We start from the raw sequence: 17,417 nt of genomic DNA, 5'->3' as shown, positions 1-17,417 counted from the left end.
TGCCAATGTCAAGGTTCATATAACTGGCCATTTGGGTGAGGTAATAATAAGCAGGTACTTCTAGAGCTGCACTACACTTAAGATTCAACGTCTTTGAGAGAAGGGGGGAAAAAGTGATCATATTTTCCTCCCCCATATTTTATCATGAAATCTAACATGCTTTCTTTAAACTAATTTGCGCAACAAGTATTGTCATACTTTAAAAAAAAAAAATCCCCTGTAATCATGCCAAAGTCAAAAGAAAAAAAGACTACAATTGATTGTGCTCTATTGAAACTGTTAGATCATTAATTTGCATTCAGGAAACTTTTTTTTTGTTAATTTCATGGGATGTGGGTGTTGCTGGCAAGGCCAGCATTTGTTGCCCATCCCTAATTGCCCTTAAGCAGGTGGTGAGCTTAAGATTCAACATCTTCAAGAGAGATGCTGCAGTCCATTTGGTATAGGTACACTCTCAGTGCTGTTAGGGAGGGAATTCCAGGGTTTCAATCCAGCGACAGTGAAGGAATGGCAATATAGTTCCAAGTTAAGATGCCATGTGGCTTGGAGGGGAACTTGCAGATGATGGTGTTCCCACGCATCTGCTGCCCTTGTCCTTCTAGGTGGATGAGGTTGTGGGTTTGGAATGTGCTGTCCCAGGAGGCTTGGTGAGTTGCTGCAGTGCATCTTGTTTATGGTGTACACTGATGCCCACTGTGCATCGGTGGTGGAGGGAGTGAATGTTTAAGGTGATGGATGGGACGCCAATCAAGCGGCTACTTTGTCCTGAATGGTGTCGAACCTCTTAAGTGTTGGAGCCGCAGCCATCCAGGCAAGTGGAGAGTATTCCATCACACTTCCGACTTGTGCCTTGTCGATGGTGGACATGCTTTGGGGAGTCAGGAGTTGGGTTACTCTCTGCAGAACTGCCAGCCTCAGTCCTGCTCTTATAGCCACAGTATTTATGTGGCTGCTCCAGTTTAGTTTCTGGTCAATGGTAACCTCCAGGTTGTTAATAGTGGGGGATTTAGCGATGGTAATGTCAGGGGGAAATGGTTAGATTCTCTCTTGTTGGAGATTGTCATTGCCTGCCACTTTTGTGGTGCGAATGTTACTTGCTATTTATCAGCCAAAGCCTGGATATTGTCCAGGTTTTGCTGCATATGGACACTGACTGCTTCAGTATCTGAGGAGTTGCAAATGGTACTGAACATGGGGATGGATAATAACTGTTAGCCTAGCCAGCGGCGCCCACATCCCATGAACGAATCAACAAAAAATCGTACAATCATCAGCGAAGATCTCCATTTCTAACTTTATGATGGAGTGCAGGTCATTGTTGAAGCAGCCGAAGATGGTTGGGCCAACGTCACTACCCTGAGAAACTTCTGCAATAATGTCCTGGGGCTGAGATGATTGGCCTCCAACAGCTACAACCATCTTCCTTTTGTGCTAGATATGACTCCAACCAGTGGAGAGTTATCCCCCTGATACCATTGATTTCAATTTGGCTAGGGTTCCTTTATGCCATACTCTGTCAAATGCTGCCTCAATATCCAGGACAATCACTCATTTCACCTCTTGAGTTCAGCTCTTTTGTCATATTTAGACCATGGCTGTTATGCAGTCTGGAGCTGAGTGGCCCTGGTGGAAACCCAAACTGAGCATCAGCGAGCAAGTTGTTGCTGTTTAAGTGGCGCTTGATAGTACTGTCAACAACACCTTCCATCACTTTGCTGATGATTGAGAGTAGACTGATGGGACAATAATTGCCCGGATTGGATTTGTCCTGCTTTTTGTGGACAGGACAGAACTAGGCAATTTTCCATATTGTCAGGTAGATGCTCTGTTGTAGGTGTACTGGAGCAGCTTGGCTAGGGTCTTGGCTGGTTCTGGAGCACAGGTCTTCAGTATTACAGATGGCATGTTGTCAAAATCTGTAGCCTTTGCAGTATCCAGTGTCTTCAGCTGTTTCTCTATCACGTGGAGTGAATCAGATTGGCTGAAGTCTGGCATCTGTGATGTTGGGAACCTCAGGAGGAGGCCGAGATGGATCATCCATTTGGGGCCTCGGGGTCAAGATGGTTGCAAATTCTTCAGCCATTTCTTTTGCACGGATATGCTGGGCTGCTCCATCATTGAGGATGGGGATATTTGTGAAGCCTCCTCCTCCAGTTAGGTGTTTAATTGTCCACCACTACTCATGACAGGATGTGGCAGGGCTGCAGAGCTTAGATCTGATCCTTTGCTTGTGGGATCACTTAGCTCTGTCTACTGCATGCTGCTTCAACTCTTTAGCATGCAAGTAGTCCTGTGTTGCAGCTTCACATCTAATTTTTAGCTATTCCTGGCGCTGCTTGTGGCATGCTCTCTGCACTCTTTTTATTGAACTACGGTTGATTCCTTGGTTTGATGGTAATGATGGAATGGGGGATATACTGGGCCATGAGCTAAGAGAGGGTGGTTGAATACAGTTCTCCTGCTGCTGATGGTACACAGCGTCTCATGGATGCCCAAGTTTGAGCTGCCAGATCTGTTCTGAATCTGTCCCATTTTGCACGGTGGTAGTGCCACACAACACCATGGAGGGTATCCTGAGTGTGAGGACAGGATGTCATTTTCACAAGAATTGTGCAGTGGTCACTCCAACAGTACTGTCCTGGACAGATGCATTTACAGCAGGTAGATTGGTGAGGACAAGATCTAGTAGGTTTTTCGTTCTTGTTGGTTTCCTCACCACCTGCCGCAAACCCAATCTGGCAGCTATGTCCTTCAGAACTCGGCAGCTCAGTTAATAGTGGTGCTACCAAGCCACCCTTGGTGATGGACTTTGAAGTCCTGCACCTAGAGTATATTGTGTCCTTGCCACCCTCTGTGCTTCCTCCAAGTGATGTTCGACATGGAGGAGTGCTGAGGGAGGGCGGTAGGTGGTAATCAGTAGGAAGTTTCCTTGCCCGTGTTTGACCTGATGCCATGAGACTTCATGGGTCCGGAGCCAATGTTGAGGACTCCCAGGGCAACTCCTTCCTGACTTTACTTCACTGTGCCGCTACTTCTGGTGGGTCTGTCCTGCCGGTGGGACAGGCCATACACGGGGATGGCGATGGTATTGTCAAGAATATTGTCTGTAAGGTTTGTTTCTATAAGTATGACTGTCAGGCTGCTGCTTGACTCGTCTGTGGGACAGCTATCTCAATTTTGGCATAAGGCCCCAGATATGAACATACATACGAACATATGAATTAGTAGCAGGAGTAGGCCACTCGGCCCCTCGAGCCTGTTCCGTCATTCAGTAACTTCACGGCTGATCTGATTATTCCACATTTCCACCTACCCCCAATAACCTTTTACCGACTTGCTTATCAAGAATCTATCTACCACTGCCTTAAAAAAATATTCAGAGACTCTGCTTCCACCGCCTTTTGGGGGAAGAGAATTCCAAAGGCTCACGACTCTGAGAAAAAATTTCTCCTCATCTCTGTCTTAAATGGACAACCCCTTATTTTTAAACAGTGACCCCTAGTTCTAGATTCTCCCGCAAGGGGAAATATCCTTTCCACATCCACCCTGTCAAGACCGCCTCAGGATCTTATATGGTTCGATCAAGTCACCTCGTACTCTTCTAAATTCCAGCAGATACAAGCCTAGTCTGTCCAGTCTTTCCTCGTAAGACAGCACGCCCATTCCAGGTTTTAGTCCAGCAAACCTCCTCTGTGCTGCCTCCAGCGCATTTACATCCTTCCTTAAATAAGGTGACCAATACTGTACACAGTACTTTGGTTTCACCAAAGCCCTGTATAGCTGAAGCATAACCTCCCTACTTTTGTATTCAATTCCCCTTGCGATAAACGATAACATTCTATTAGCTTTCCTACTTACGTGCTGTACCTGCATACTAACCTTTTGCGATTCATGCACTAGGTTACCCAGATTCCTCTGCATCTCAGAGCTCTGCAATCCCTCACCATGGGATTATATGCTTTTTTAATTCTTCCTGCCAAAATGGACATTTTCACATTTTCCCACATTACACTCCATTTGCCAGATCTTTGCCCACTCACTTAACCTATCTATATCCCTTTGTAGGCCCCTTATGTCCTCTTCACAAGTTACTTTCCCACCTATCTTTGTGTCATCAGCAAATTTAGCAACCATACCTTTGGTCCCTTCATCTAAGTCATTTATATAAATTGTAAAAAGTTGAGGCCCCAGCACAGATCCCTGTGGCACGCCACTATCTACATCTTGCCAACCAGAAAATTACCCATTTATGCCTACTTTCTGTTTCCTGTTAGCTAGCCAATCGTCTATCCATACCAATATGTTACCCCCTACACCACGAACTTTTATTTTCTGAAGTAACCTTTGATGTGGCACCTTATCAAATGCCTTCTGGAAGTCTAAGTTCAATGCATCCACCGGATCCCCTTTATCCACAGGACATGTAACTCCCTCAAAGAACTCCAATAAATTGGTTAAACATGATTTCCCTTTCACAAAACCATGTTGACTCTGTCTGATTACCTTGAATTTTCTAAGTGCCCTGCTATAACGTCTTTAATAATAGCTTCTAACATTTTCCCTTTGACAGATGTTAAGCTAACTGGCCTGTAGTTTCCTGCTTTCTGTCTCCCTCCCTTTTTGAATAAAGGATTTATATTCGCTATTTTCCAATCTAAAGGAATCTTCCCCAAATCTAGGGAATTTTGGAAAATTAAAACTAATGCATCAATTATCTCACCAGCCACTACTTTTAACACCCTAGGATGAAGTCCATCAGGACTTGGGGTCTTGTCAGCCCGCAGCTCCAACAATTTGTTCAGTACCACTTCCCTGGTGATTGTAATTTTCTTGAGTGCCTCCCTCCCTTCCATTTCCTGACTTACAGCTAATACTGGGATGTTACTTGTATCCTCAATCGTGAAGACCATGCAAAATATCTGTTTAATTCATCTGCTATCTCCTTATTATCCATTATTAATTCCCCAGACTCACTTTCTATAGGACCAACGCTCAGTTTGTTAACTTTTCTTTTTAAAATATCTATAGATATATTTCTAGCTAGCTTTCTCTTGTACTCTAATTTTGCCTTTCTTATCAAACTTTAGTCTTTGCTGCTTTTTATATTCTGTCCAACCTTTCGACCTGCTACCCATCTTTCTGCAATTATAGGCTTTTTCTTTAAGTTTGATACTATCTTTAACTGTTCTAGTTAACCACGGATGGCGGGTCCCACCCTTGGAATTTTTCTTTCTCGCTGAAATGTATCTATTCTGTGTATTCTGAAATATCCATTTAAACGTCTACCACTGCATCTCTATTAACCTATCCCATAACCTAATTTGTCAGTTCACTTTCGCTAGCTCTGCTTTCATGCCCTCCTAATTGCCCTTATTTAAATTTAAAATACTGGTCTTGGACCCACTCATCTCTCCCTCAAACTAAATTTTGTAAAATTCAATCGTATTATGATCGCTGCTACTTAGGACGCCTTAACTATGAGGTCATTAATTAATACTATCTCATTGCACAATCCCAGGTATAGTATAGCCTGCTCTCTGGTTGGCTGCAGAATGTACTGTTCTAAGAAATTATCCTGAAAGCATTCTATGTACTCTGCATCTATGGTACCTCTGCCCATCTGATTTTTCCAGTCAATATGTAGGTTAAAATCCCCCATAATTATCACCGTACCTTTCTGACAAGCTCCCATTATTTTTTCCTTTATACTTCGTCCTACAGTGTGGTTAATGTTAGGTGGCCTGTACACCACTCCCACAAATGACTTCTTGCCGTTATAATTTCTCATCTCTACCCAAACTGCTTCTACATCCTGAACTTAGGTCATCCCTCTCTATTGTGCTAATACCTTCATTAATTAACAGAGCTACCCCTCCACCTTTTCCTATCTTCCTATCCTTCCTAAATGCTATGTACCCTTCAATATTCAGGTCCCAATCTATGTCATCCTGCAGCCATGTCTCTGTAATGGCTATCAGATTGTACTTATTTATTTCTATTTGTGCTCTCAGTTCATCTGTTTTGTTTCGAATGCTACACTCATTCAGATATAGAGCCTTTAGTTTTGTCCTTTTATTATTTTTGTAACCTCTAGCCTTATTTGTTGATTTACTCTTATATTTGTGCGCTTTGTCCCTTCCTGTCACAGTTTATCATTTCCCATATTAATACCTTTCTCTCTTGCCTTGTCTCTACTCCTTGATTTACCATATCTTCCCAAATTTGAGCCCTTGCCCCCACTATTCAGTTTAAAACCCTCTTTACTTCCCCAGTCATGTGGCTCGTGAGAACACCGGCCCCAGCACGGTTCTGGTGTAGACCATTCCAATGGTACAACCCCCAGTTTCCACGGTACTGGTTCCAGTGCCCCACCTAATGGAACCCACTTCTACCACACCAGTCTTTGAGCCATGCATTAATTTCTCTAATTGTATTTGCCCTATGCCAATTTGTGGAGATTATTACCTTTTGAGGTTCTGCTTAATTTGGTGCCGAGTTCCTCATACTGACTATGCAAAACCTCTTTCCTGGTCCTGCGTATATTGTTGCTACCTACATGGACCATGACGACTGGATCCTTCCCCCTCCCACTGTAAGTTCCTCTCCAGTCCTGAGCAGATGTCCCGAACCCTGGCACCAGGCAGGCAACACAGCTGTCTGGACTCTCGCTCTTTGCTGCAGAGAACAGTGTCAATCCCCCTAACTATACTGTCCCCTACTACCACTCCATTCCTTTTTTCTCCCTCCACTTGAATGGCTTCCTGTACCATGGTGCCATGGACAAGTTGCTCATCCACCCTGCAGCCCCCACTTTCATCCAAACAAGCTTGAAAGAACTGCAGACCTGTTGGACAGTTGCAAAGGCTGAGGCTCCTGCACTCCTGCCCTCTGGGTCCCCTTACATGCCTCAGCTGTAGCCACACTCCTGTCCCTGACCACTGACCAAATCAGAATACCCTATCCTAAGGGGTGTGACTGCCTCCTGGTACAAAGTGTCCAGGTAACTTTCCCCCTCCTTGATGTGTCGCAGTGTCTGCAGCTCGGCCTCCAGCTCAATGACTCTGAGCTGAAGCTCTTTGAGCTGCAAACGCTTACTGCAGACATGTTCACCTTGGATCACACTGGCATCCAAGAGCTTTCACATGTTGCAGTCGTGACACATCACCTGTCCTGCCATCCGTAATGTGTTTTAATTAATTACTTAATTACTGTGTTCAATTATTTTCTTTTTATATATTTTATTAAGCTTACCACCAGTTTCTTTACTATTTGAAATGTTAGGATTAGAATAGACGTTAATCACTTCCTAGATACTCACCAAATAGGTAGCTTCTTCCCCAACCAACCATCTCCATGCTTGCCTGTGATGTCACACTTGATTTTCTTGAACGGGCTCGTTCCATTGAACTGAACAGAGGATCCGACAGAGGACAGGAAGCCTCTCTGCGCGCTCTCTGAAATGAAGCCTCTCCCCGCGCGCTCTCTGAAGTCAAGCCTCTCCCCGCGCGCTCTCTGAAGACCTGCCAAGCCTCTTTCTCCCCCCCCCCCCCCCACTGTTAGTAAAGAGGACTTTGTAGCGTCAATAGGGCTGTGTTTGCCATTTTGGTTTCTGGTGCCTAGGTTGATGCTGGGTATTCTGCCAGGTTTTATTCCTTTTCAATTTTTGTGTAGCAGTTTTGTACAACTGAGTGATTTGCTAGGCCATTGGAGAGAGCAGTTAAGAGTCAACCACATTGCTTTAGGGCTGGAGTCACATGTAGGCCAGACCAGGGACGGAGAGCAGATTTCCTTCCCTAAAGGACATTTGTGAACCAGATGGGTTTTTATGGCAATCGATGGTGGTTTCTTGGTCACCATTACTGAGACCAGCTTTCAGTTACAGATCTTTTTCATTAATTATTTGGATTTGTTAATTAATCGAATTTAAATTCCACCAGCTGCCAATGGTGGGATTTGAACCAGTGTGCCCAGATTATCAGCCTAGGTTCTGGATTACTAGTCCAGTGACCTTGCCAGTTTAATTTAGTTTAGTTTAGAGATACAGCACTGAAACAGGCCCTTCGGCCCACCGAGTCTGTGCCGAACATCAACAACCCATTTATACTAATCCTACACTAATCCCATATTCCTACCAAACATCCCCACCTGTCCCTATATTTCCCTACCACCTACCTATACTAGTGACAATTTATAATGGCCAATTTACCTATCAACCTGCAAGTCTTTTGGCTTGTGGGAGGAAACCGGAGCACCCGGAGAAAACCCACGCAGACACAGGGAGAACTTGCAAACTCCACACAGGCAGTACCCGGAATCGAACCCGGGTCCCTGGAGCTGTGAGGCTGCGGTGCTAGCCACTGCGCCACTGTGCCGCCAGTATGCTACCATCTCCACAAGTGAATGCCATTTTTACCATGAACAAAAATGAGAGCATATGGAATTCGAGGCAACCTATCAGCTTAGATGGGAAATTGCTTACGACGTAGGTGACCAAGAGTAGGAATAGTGGGTGGGTACTCAAATTGGCAGGATGTGATAAGTGGTGTCCCCATGGATCTGTACTCAGGCCTCAACTTTTCATTCCATTTGTATATGACTTGGAGGAAGAAATAGAGAACCATATACCTAAGTTTGCTGACTAAACTAAATCAGTTGGCACATTAAATAGTGTAGACTGGAGCAGAAAATTACAAAGGGATAATTCTACACATGCAGATGTTAAACTGTTACATTTTCAACTTTTGCTTTAGCTATGGATATTAAGGGTAATTACTTGGGTCAATAAAGCAAAAATTACATTGCTGGCCTATTAGAGCAGTTTGAGCTCTTAGGAAAAAGAAAAGGTGGCTCGGGGTATACAGTGCAGTTCCCACTCCTTATAGTGGGTGGATGCATTCGTGTTAACGCCGTGATTTGTTCGTTATAAGAAGTGAACAGTATACAGAAAGCAGAATTGAGGATTTTTTCTGCATCGCCATCTCTGGATCATTGTGATTCTCCCAGTTGCTCCCCTGTGGACCCGATTTGTCACTACTACATATCCGAGGAATTCCGTAAGTGTTGTGCATCTTGATTTATAGAACCAATCAGTTCAAAAGCATAAAAAGGGCTGGTTGCAGTTTCTGAACAGCAAAATACCAAAGCTTCCAGGTCCTATATGCCTAAAATAGCCGACGCATTTAATGTCAAATAAACGGTAGTTTTATAATTGACTTCACTGGTGATGGCAAATGATTAATGCCATTTGCTTGCTATAGATGGATGCCCTTGTTATGCATGGTTGATATAAGTTACGGGGACTGTACCTCCAACAGTGCGTCTTGTCGCCAGAGGGACTAATACCACCTTGTTCCCCTTATCCTGCTGCCACAGGAGTTGGGACTTGCCTGTAATATAAATGTGATGTAACTTTTAAGCATCCTGTGTATCATGTTTGCATAGATTGGTTTAGATGTCATTTCATTTGAATTCAAGATGTTTTGTATAATCTTTCATCCTCCCCTCCCCCCATATACCCACGCAGTTTTAATTGTTTCACCAGATTGTTGATAAAATGACCCTTCTGCATTCCTGTTTTGTAGCTTTCCCATCGTGCCATATGGGAGAATTTTCTAGCTTCATTTTTAGTGTAAGCCAACATAATTAAAAGAAACCAGCACGTAGCCTGGTGCCCAGTTTCTGAAGAATATTTTACTGAAATGCAGTCTTCATCTGACATGGTAGGGCCATGCCAGTCAAATTCACTCTTGTCTCCTGTGACCACTGCATGAAGCAGATGTGGTTTAGTTGAGGCAGCTTATCAATTATATTTTGGTTTGTTCCCTGAAGCGATAACCCTTAATAATAAGTTAGGATGTGGGTTGATGCAAGCAAATTTGCTACCTTTTCCCTGAGGAAACATCTGTGTTAATAAGCCAAGCTGTGAGTTATCCTGGGAACATGTCTGACTGTTTTTTTTTCCCACTTTGTTTAGAATTATTTTGTCAAATGTCACTGCAGAGTATCCATCAAAAATATGTGCAGTCAGAATGGGTCTGTTCAGTGTTGCTTTGAAACTGAATATAAATGTGAATGAATCTATATAATCTGTACTATTTCACAAAATGGCCAGGCTTTCTTCCCCTTCCCCACTTTGAACTAAATTTATTTGGGGGTATAGCTAGCACTGAGGAAGTATGCAACGTAATGCAAGAAGACATTTGAAAATTTACAGACTGGGCAGTTAAGTGGCAATTGAACTTTAACAGAGATACATGTGAGGTGATGAGCTTTGGTAGCAAATATAGAAACATCACCTATACTATTTATATATTAAAAAATTATAAACTGAGTGAAGTAGAAGCACAAAGGGATCTCTGGATACAAGTGAACAAATCATAAAAAGTTGCAGGTCAGCAAAGCAATTAAAAATGCTAACAAAGCACTGGGATTTATTTCTTGGGGTATAGAATTCAAAATTAATGAAGTTAATGTATAGACGCCTGGTAAGGCCGTGCTTAAGCATACTGTGCACAGTTCTGGTCTCTAAACTATAAAAAGGACATAGAAGCACTGGAAAAAGTGCAAAAAAGATTTACAAGAATGGTACCAGAACAGAGAGTTGCAGCTATTGGGAAAGATTGAAAGGTTGGGGCTTTTTTTTTCTTTAGCAAAAGAAAACCAAGAGCTGACCTATAGAGGGCCTTAAAATTTTGAATGGCTAGTACAGGGTAGATGTGGAGAGAATGTTTGCCCTTCTGGGGCCATAATACAAGATAGCAGAATCATAACTGCTTACAGCATGGAAGGAATGCCAGTTGGCAGACCCATACCAGCTCTCTGCAGGAGCAATTTAGTTTGTCCCGCTCCCCTGCCCTTTCCCTGTAGCTGTTCAGGTGCTTATCCAATTCCCATTTGAGGGCCACAATTGAATTTGTCTCCACCACCCTTTCAGGCAGTGTATTTGTTTTTCCTCATGTCACCTTTGGTTCTTTTGCCAATCACTTTAAATCTATGCCCTCTGGTTCTTGATCCTTGGGTGAATGGGAACAGTTTATTTCTATCTACTCTGTCTAGGCCCCTCATGATTCTGAACACTTCCATCAAATCTTCTGTCAACCTTCTCTTCAAGGAGAACAACCCCAGCTTCTCCAATCTGTCCATGTAACCCAAGTTGATAGGGTTGTTAAGAAGGCGTATGGTGTGTTGGCTTTCGTTAACAGGGAGATTGAGTTTAAGAGCCGCGAGGTTATGCTGCAGCTCTATAAGACCCTGGTTAGACCACACTTGGAATATTGTGTTCAGTTCTGGTCGTCTCATTATAGGAAGGATGTGGAAGCTTTAGAGAGGGTGCAGAGGAGATTTACCAGGATGCTGCCTGGACTGGAGGGCATGTCTTACGAAGAAAGATTGAGGGAGCTAGGGCTTTTCTCATTGGAGCGAATAAGGATGAGAGGTGACGTGATAGAGGGGTACAAGATGATGAGAGGCATAGATAGTGGATAGCCAGAGACATTTTCCCAGGGTGGAAAGGGCTATCACCAGGAGGCATAATTTTAAGGTGATTGGAGGAAGGTTTCGGGGAGATGTCAGAGGTAGGTTCTTTACACAGAGAGTGGTGGGTGCGTGGAATGCGCTGCCAGCAGTGGTGGTAGAAGCAGATACATTTGGGACATTTAAGCGACTCTTGGATAGGTACATGGATGATAGTAGAATGAAGGGTAGGTAGGTAGTTTGATCTTAGAGTAGGTTAAAGGTTCGGCACAACATCGTGGGCCGAAGGGCCTGTACTGTGCTGTACTGTTCTATGTTCTATGTAACTGAAGTCAGGGGGAGGCAGTGGTATGGTAGTAATGTCACTAGTCTAGTAATTCAGAGCCCAGGCTAATGCTCTGGGAACACAGCAGATGGTGAAATTTGATTTCAATTAATTTTAAAAATCTGGAATTTAAAATAAAAAGCTAGTCTAATGGTGATCATCAAACAATTGTCTAATGTGGTAAAAAACCATCTGGTTCACCAATGTCCTTTTGGGGAAGAAAATCTGCCCTCCTTACCTGGTCTGGCCTACATGTGACTCCAGACCCACAGCAATGTGGTTGACTCTTAACTGCCTTCTGAAAAGACCTAATAGTTCAAGGACAATTAGGGATGGGCAATAAATGCTGGTTAGCCAGTGATGCCCACATCCCACAAAAAAAGTTCCCTTATCCCTGCAACCTTTCTCATAAATCTTTCCTGCACCCCCTCTAAAGCCTTCTCATCCTTCCTAAAAAGTGTGGTGCCCAGAACTGGACTCAATCCCCCAGTTGTGGCTGAACATGTCTTTTATAAAGGTTCATCATAACTTCCTTGCATTGTGTTCTGTGCCTCTATTTATAAAGTCCCGGATTCCGTATGCCTTTTAACCACTTTCTCAAGCTGCCCTGTCGCTTTCAACAATTTGTGCACGTATACCCCCAGACCTCTCTGTTCCTGCAACCTTTAGAATTGTACCAGTTAGCTTATATTGCACCTCCTCATTCTTCCTGCCAAAATCTATCACTTCACACTTCTTTGCATTAAATTTTATCTGCCATGTGTCTGTCCATTCCACCAGCCTGTCTCTGTCCTCTTAAAGTCTTTCACTATCCTCCCCACAGTTCACCTATACTTCAAAGTTTGTCATCAGCATGTTTCAAAATTGTGCCCTGTGCACCCAAGTCTTAAGTAAGGGAAATGAGAAGAAATTTCTTTACTCTGGTTGGAACATGGAACTCTATCCCACAGGAAGTGGTCGAGGCAGAGATCTTAGATGCTTTCAAAAGGAAACTAGACGAACATGAGAGAAAAGATGAGGCAGATGGAATGGGAGGAGACTTGTGTGGGGTATAAACACCAGCACAGACTAGTTGGGTTGAATGACCTGTGTCTGTGCTGTGTTATATGTAATTACAAGCATTTAACAATTAAGGTCCAGGTGTAAATATTTTAAACGCAAGTTTGTATGCTGTATACTTCTTCATGTGACACCGTTATTTGTTTTAATTCCCTCCATTGGACTACCTCTCAATCATAAATCCCCCTCCCTCCGTGCTCCCTGCCCCCAACCCCATTTCAGGTGATTTCACCATTATTTCAGCCTATTATTCTAAGCAGCAGTGCTTTTGATTTGGCTTTATAATGGGCTGGATTTATTTTTTATTATTTCGTTCATAGGATGTGGGCATCGCTGGCTCGGCCAGCATTTATTGCCCGTCCGTAATTGCCTTGAGATGGTGGTGGTGAGCTGCCTTCTTGAACCGCTGCAGTCCTTTGGGTGTAAGTACCCCAATAGTGCTGTTAAGGGAGTTCCAGGATTTTGACCCAGCGACAGTGAAGGAACGGTGATATAGTTCCAAGTCAAGGTGGTGTGTGGCTTGGAGGGGAACTTGCAGGTGGTGTTGGTGTTCCCATGCATCTGTTGCCCTTGTCCTTCTAGGTGAGAGAGGTCACGCATTTGGAAGGTGCTGTCTAAGGATCCTTGGTGAATTGCTGCAGTGCATCTTGTCGATGGTACACGCTGCTGCCACTCTGCGTTGGTGGTGGAGGGAGTGAATGTTGAAGGTGATGGATGGGGTGTAAATCAAATGGCTGCTTTGTCCTGGATGGTCTTGAGCTTCTTATCCAGGCAAGTGGGGAGTATTCCATCACACTCCTGACTTGTGCCTTGTAGATGTTGGACAGGCATTGGGGAGTCAGAAGGTGAGTTACTCCCGGCAGAATTCCTGGCCTCTGACCTGCTCTTGCAGCCACAGTATTTAGGTGGCTGGTCCAGTTCAGTTTCTGGTTATTGGTAACCCCCAGGATGTTGATCGTGGGGAATTCAGCGATGGTAATGCCATTGAACATCAAGGGGAGATGATTAGATTCTCTCTTTGAGATGGTTGTTGCCTGGCACTTGTGTGGCACGAATATTACTTGCCACTTATCAGCCCAAGCTGGATGTTGTGCAAGTCTTGCTGCATATGGACATGGGCTGCTTCATTATCTGAGGAGTTGCCAGTTGTGCTGAACATTGTACGATCATCAAACATCCCCACTTCTGACCTTATGATAGAGGAAAGGTCATTGATAAAGCAGCTGAAGATGGTTGGGCTGAGGATATTACCTTGAGGAACTCCTGCAGTGATGTCCTGGGACTGAGATGATTGACCTCCAACAATCACAGCCATCTTTTTTTGTGCTAGGTATGACTCCAGCCCGGTGGAGAGTTTTCCCCTGATTTCCATTGACTCCAGTTTTGCTAGGGCTCTTCGGTGCCATACTCTCTCAAATGCTGTGGTGGTATTGCAGTAGGGTGGGACTTCGACTCATTGCCCAGGCAATGTCATAAGCCTGACCCGTTTCCTGGATTGGGACGATTGGGTTCTAGTTGGGCACAGAGTCCGACAGTGGGACTGCTACTGCAGCAGTACAAGAAATGATTGACCTTTTAAAGAAAACTGTCGAGCCCCTAAGAGGAAATTTTTTTCCGGGCCAAGACCGAGGCCTAATAAGGCATGGCATTGGTGTTGATGTGGATGGAGGTTTGGTGAGGTGGCAGGGTCTCTACTAGACTCTCCTGCCAGTAAAAGTATTTGGCGCCGTTCCTTCTTACCCTGGGCTTATTACTACCATTCCCTGAACAGTTACAGTAAGACGGGGCATATGGGAACAAAATCAGCTATGGGCTGTGGATCAACCCAATCAATTAGTTTTCTGTACCATAAATTTTAGGAAAAATAACTTCACCTTCACTAACCTTTCTTTTGGGTTAATGCACATAAAATAGTTTGACTGTACTTTCGGTGTCTAAGTTTTTATGACGTGCATGCAAAACAGCATTGTTTTTATGACATGACTGCTACCACTGTTTTATTGCGTAGCATGTACAGTTCCTTGAAGGGAGGGAGAGTGACGAGCACTTTTGTTAATTTGGCCTTTCCACCCTTTCTCTTCACTCCTAGTGTATAGAATTGCAGGTATCAAACATGGCTGTCCGTGGTAATGTGGTTAGTACACTGTGTCACTGGACCATTTTGGTTGTACAGAAAAGTCATGCTAATGATAATTTAAGGAAAATGGCAAACTCATTTCTTCAGTTCCCAAGTGTACTGGAGAGGCAGCTTACCTCAGACCAAATGTTTGTACTTGAGAAGTGAACAAACCAAATGAGGGACGCTTTTGTAACATCAAATGTCATTCTTCTTGACAGTGGATCAGTTGGAAACCGTATCTGCTGCTTATTTGTATATCCAAAAATAAGTTGATTGTGACCTCAGCTACATTAATTTTAACTAAACGCAAATAGTTTCATCTTGGCAGAAACAAATTTGTTTATTTAAAAATATATGTAGCCATATAATTCCCTCCCGCATTTGGCTTAAAGTGTTATTGGATCCCATCAGTACTCTATTGGGCTTGCTTTGTATTGTTAAAAATTCCTTCCTACAACAGATCCTTGAAGTCACCCATAGTTTTGTATTTAATTCAAGCTGGCAACACCGATTTATTTTTGTTTTTATTTGTAAATTAAGTCAGTTTTTCTCTCATGCTTACAACAGATGTAACTGTCACTGTATTTAAATTTGTCTTAGTACATTTGACCAGTAGCTTAGTTCTGCCCGGTAATCCACTGTATTGGTAATAGCAAACGTGAAACCTTGTTCTACTACTCAATGACACAATGTGTTGGTACACCACTAAACTGCGGCACTAGGCCACCCTTTTGTTTTTGGGATTTACCCAAAGGGAAATTATGGCATATGTCATTGGCAAAGAACTACCTTTGATTTTAATGTTGAGTACTATCGAGCTAGGTGTTGGTTTTAAGTAATTCCTATTTATCTGTTTCTTCTCCAATATTTTCTCAGTGTGCTTTTGGGAGGAGAAAGCAAGAGTATTTTTTGTACTCTGTTGCTAAGCCTCTTTTAATATTTTGTATCTGACCATTATGTTGAATATTTAAGGATTAGTTTAAAAGAGAAAAAGGCGCAATTGTTAATAAAAAGCATGATTTCATTAGCTGTGGTGAATGAGAATAGGTGGGCAATTATATGTTAAGTGCAGTACTGGAAAAGTAGGGGGGGCTAATCCTGTTTTCCTGTGTAATTGGATGGGTTGAACCTCATTTAAAATAGTGCTTTAAAAGGCAGCTGGAATTTATGTCGAAACTATTTTGCGTGCAGCTATTACAGTCAATTAGGAAAGGGATAATATGGTCTATTATGTAAAGGCAGTGGCTTTTATGATACAAACTATCATCAAAGTTGTAGAACAACATGAAGTGATAGTACTCATTTCATTCATTTTGTTGTGTAAAGGTGAAGTGTTAAGATTTACACTCAAGTAGTAAGGTCTGCAACAATTGAGTAAAGCAGTTTAAGTCTGGGATTTTGTTCAGTATAAAAAGAATAATAACATGCTCGTTCCTCGACAAGGATGTGATGCTGGCTAACCTGATTAGTTAACCAGATGTGCAATGAGCTTTGTCAGTTCTCAGCTATGTCTTTTTGGTATTTTCCTCCCTTTCTCTCCTATTTTTACCTGTTCTCAAGGCACTAACTTGTGACAATAATTGCATCCATATAATACCTTAGCATATTTCAATTTTCAAAAGTACGTTATATAGTAAATTGCTTTTGTCATGTTACCGTTATATAGGTATGAGTCTGCTGGGATGTGGCTTTAGTATTTCGCCTCGAGTGGCCAGTTTAGAGCTATTAACATTGTGGGGGTGGGGAAACTGTTAAGAGTTAGGCCTATGTGAGCTAACAATGAGAAACACGGTGAAGTTGTTAGCTTGACTCTTGTGTATGATGCACCCTCACCTCTGATGTTTGCCTATCTAATAGTCACATCACTTAAAAGGAATTATTTTATGTGAAACACTTCTGATGTTGAGAGTGCCATGATGAGCCATTATGTGAATCCAAATCTTTTTCTGTTAAAGGTTTGACTTGAGATGCATCAAAATGCATTAGAATTGTAATCCAAAATGAGTGTGGCTCATACATGACCATGGGGCATGTCACGGCAAAGGTCGATTACCCTGCACCCCACCTTTCCCCAAAGAGTGGAGACACTGGGGAATTATGGCACTGTGTCAACTGAGAGAAGCGATTGAACCTACATGGTGCGTTTGTACACTGAACCATCAACAGAAGAGGCCCCATTCCGTATTTGAGAGGATATGCAGGGGGCCTGTTCTCGGACCTCTAGTGATACTTCTCTAACTGGTTGCTGACGAGTATGTAATTATGCCCCATGATGTCTGGATTGTGTTTTGACATTTCCCCTGATAATGTGCTTGAGCTTGGAACTTACTATTTAGCCATGTTATAATCTGCTTTGCTATGTCTCTGCCGTGCTTCAAAAAAAAAAATCCTTTAACTTTTTTTTATCCCTTCTCTGGAACCCATTGCTGTGTGTTTCCCAGT

The 17,417-nt window shown here is 43.0% G+C and overlaps 1 protein-coding gene across 3 annotated transcripts in view; it reads left to right on the top strand.

Annotated features, from left to right (window-relative positions):
* Window positions 1–17,417, top strand: part of lrp6 (low density lipoprotein receptor-related protein 6) — a 207,266-nt gene that overhangs the window by 123,300 nt on the left and 66,549 nt on the right. The gene's annotated exons all lie outside the window — the stretch shown is intronic.

Source organism: Heterodontus francisci, chromosome 18 (genome assembly GCF_036365525.1).
Source record: "Heterodontus francisci isolate sHetFra1 chromosome 18, sHetFra1.hap1, whole genome shotgun sequence".
Classification (NCBI taxonomy): domain Eukaryota; kingdom Metazoa; phylum Chordata; class Chondrichthyes; order Heterodontiformes; family Heterodontidae; genus Heterodontus; species Heterodontus francisci.
The sequence above is the reverse complement of the archived record's forward strand: the minus strand, read 5'-3'. Positions and strand labels throughout refer to the sequence as shown.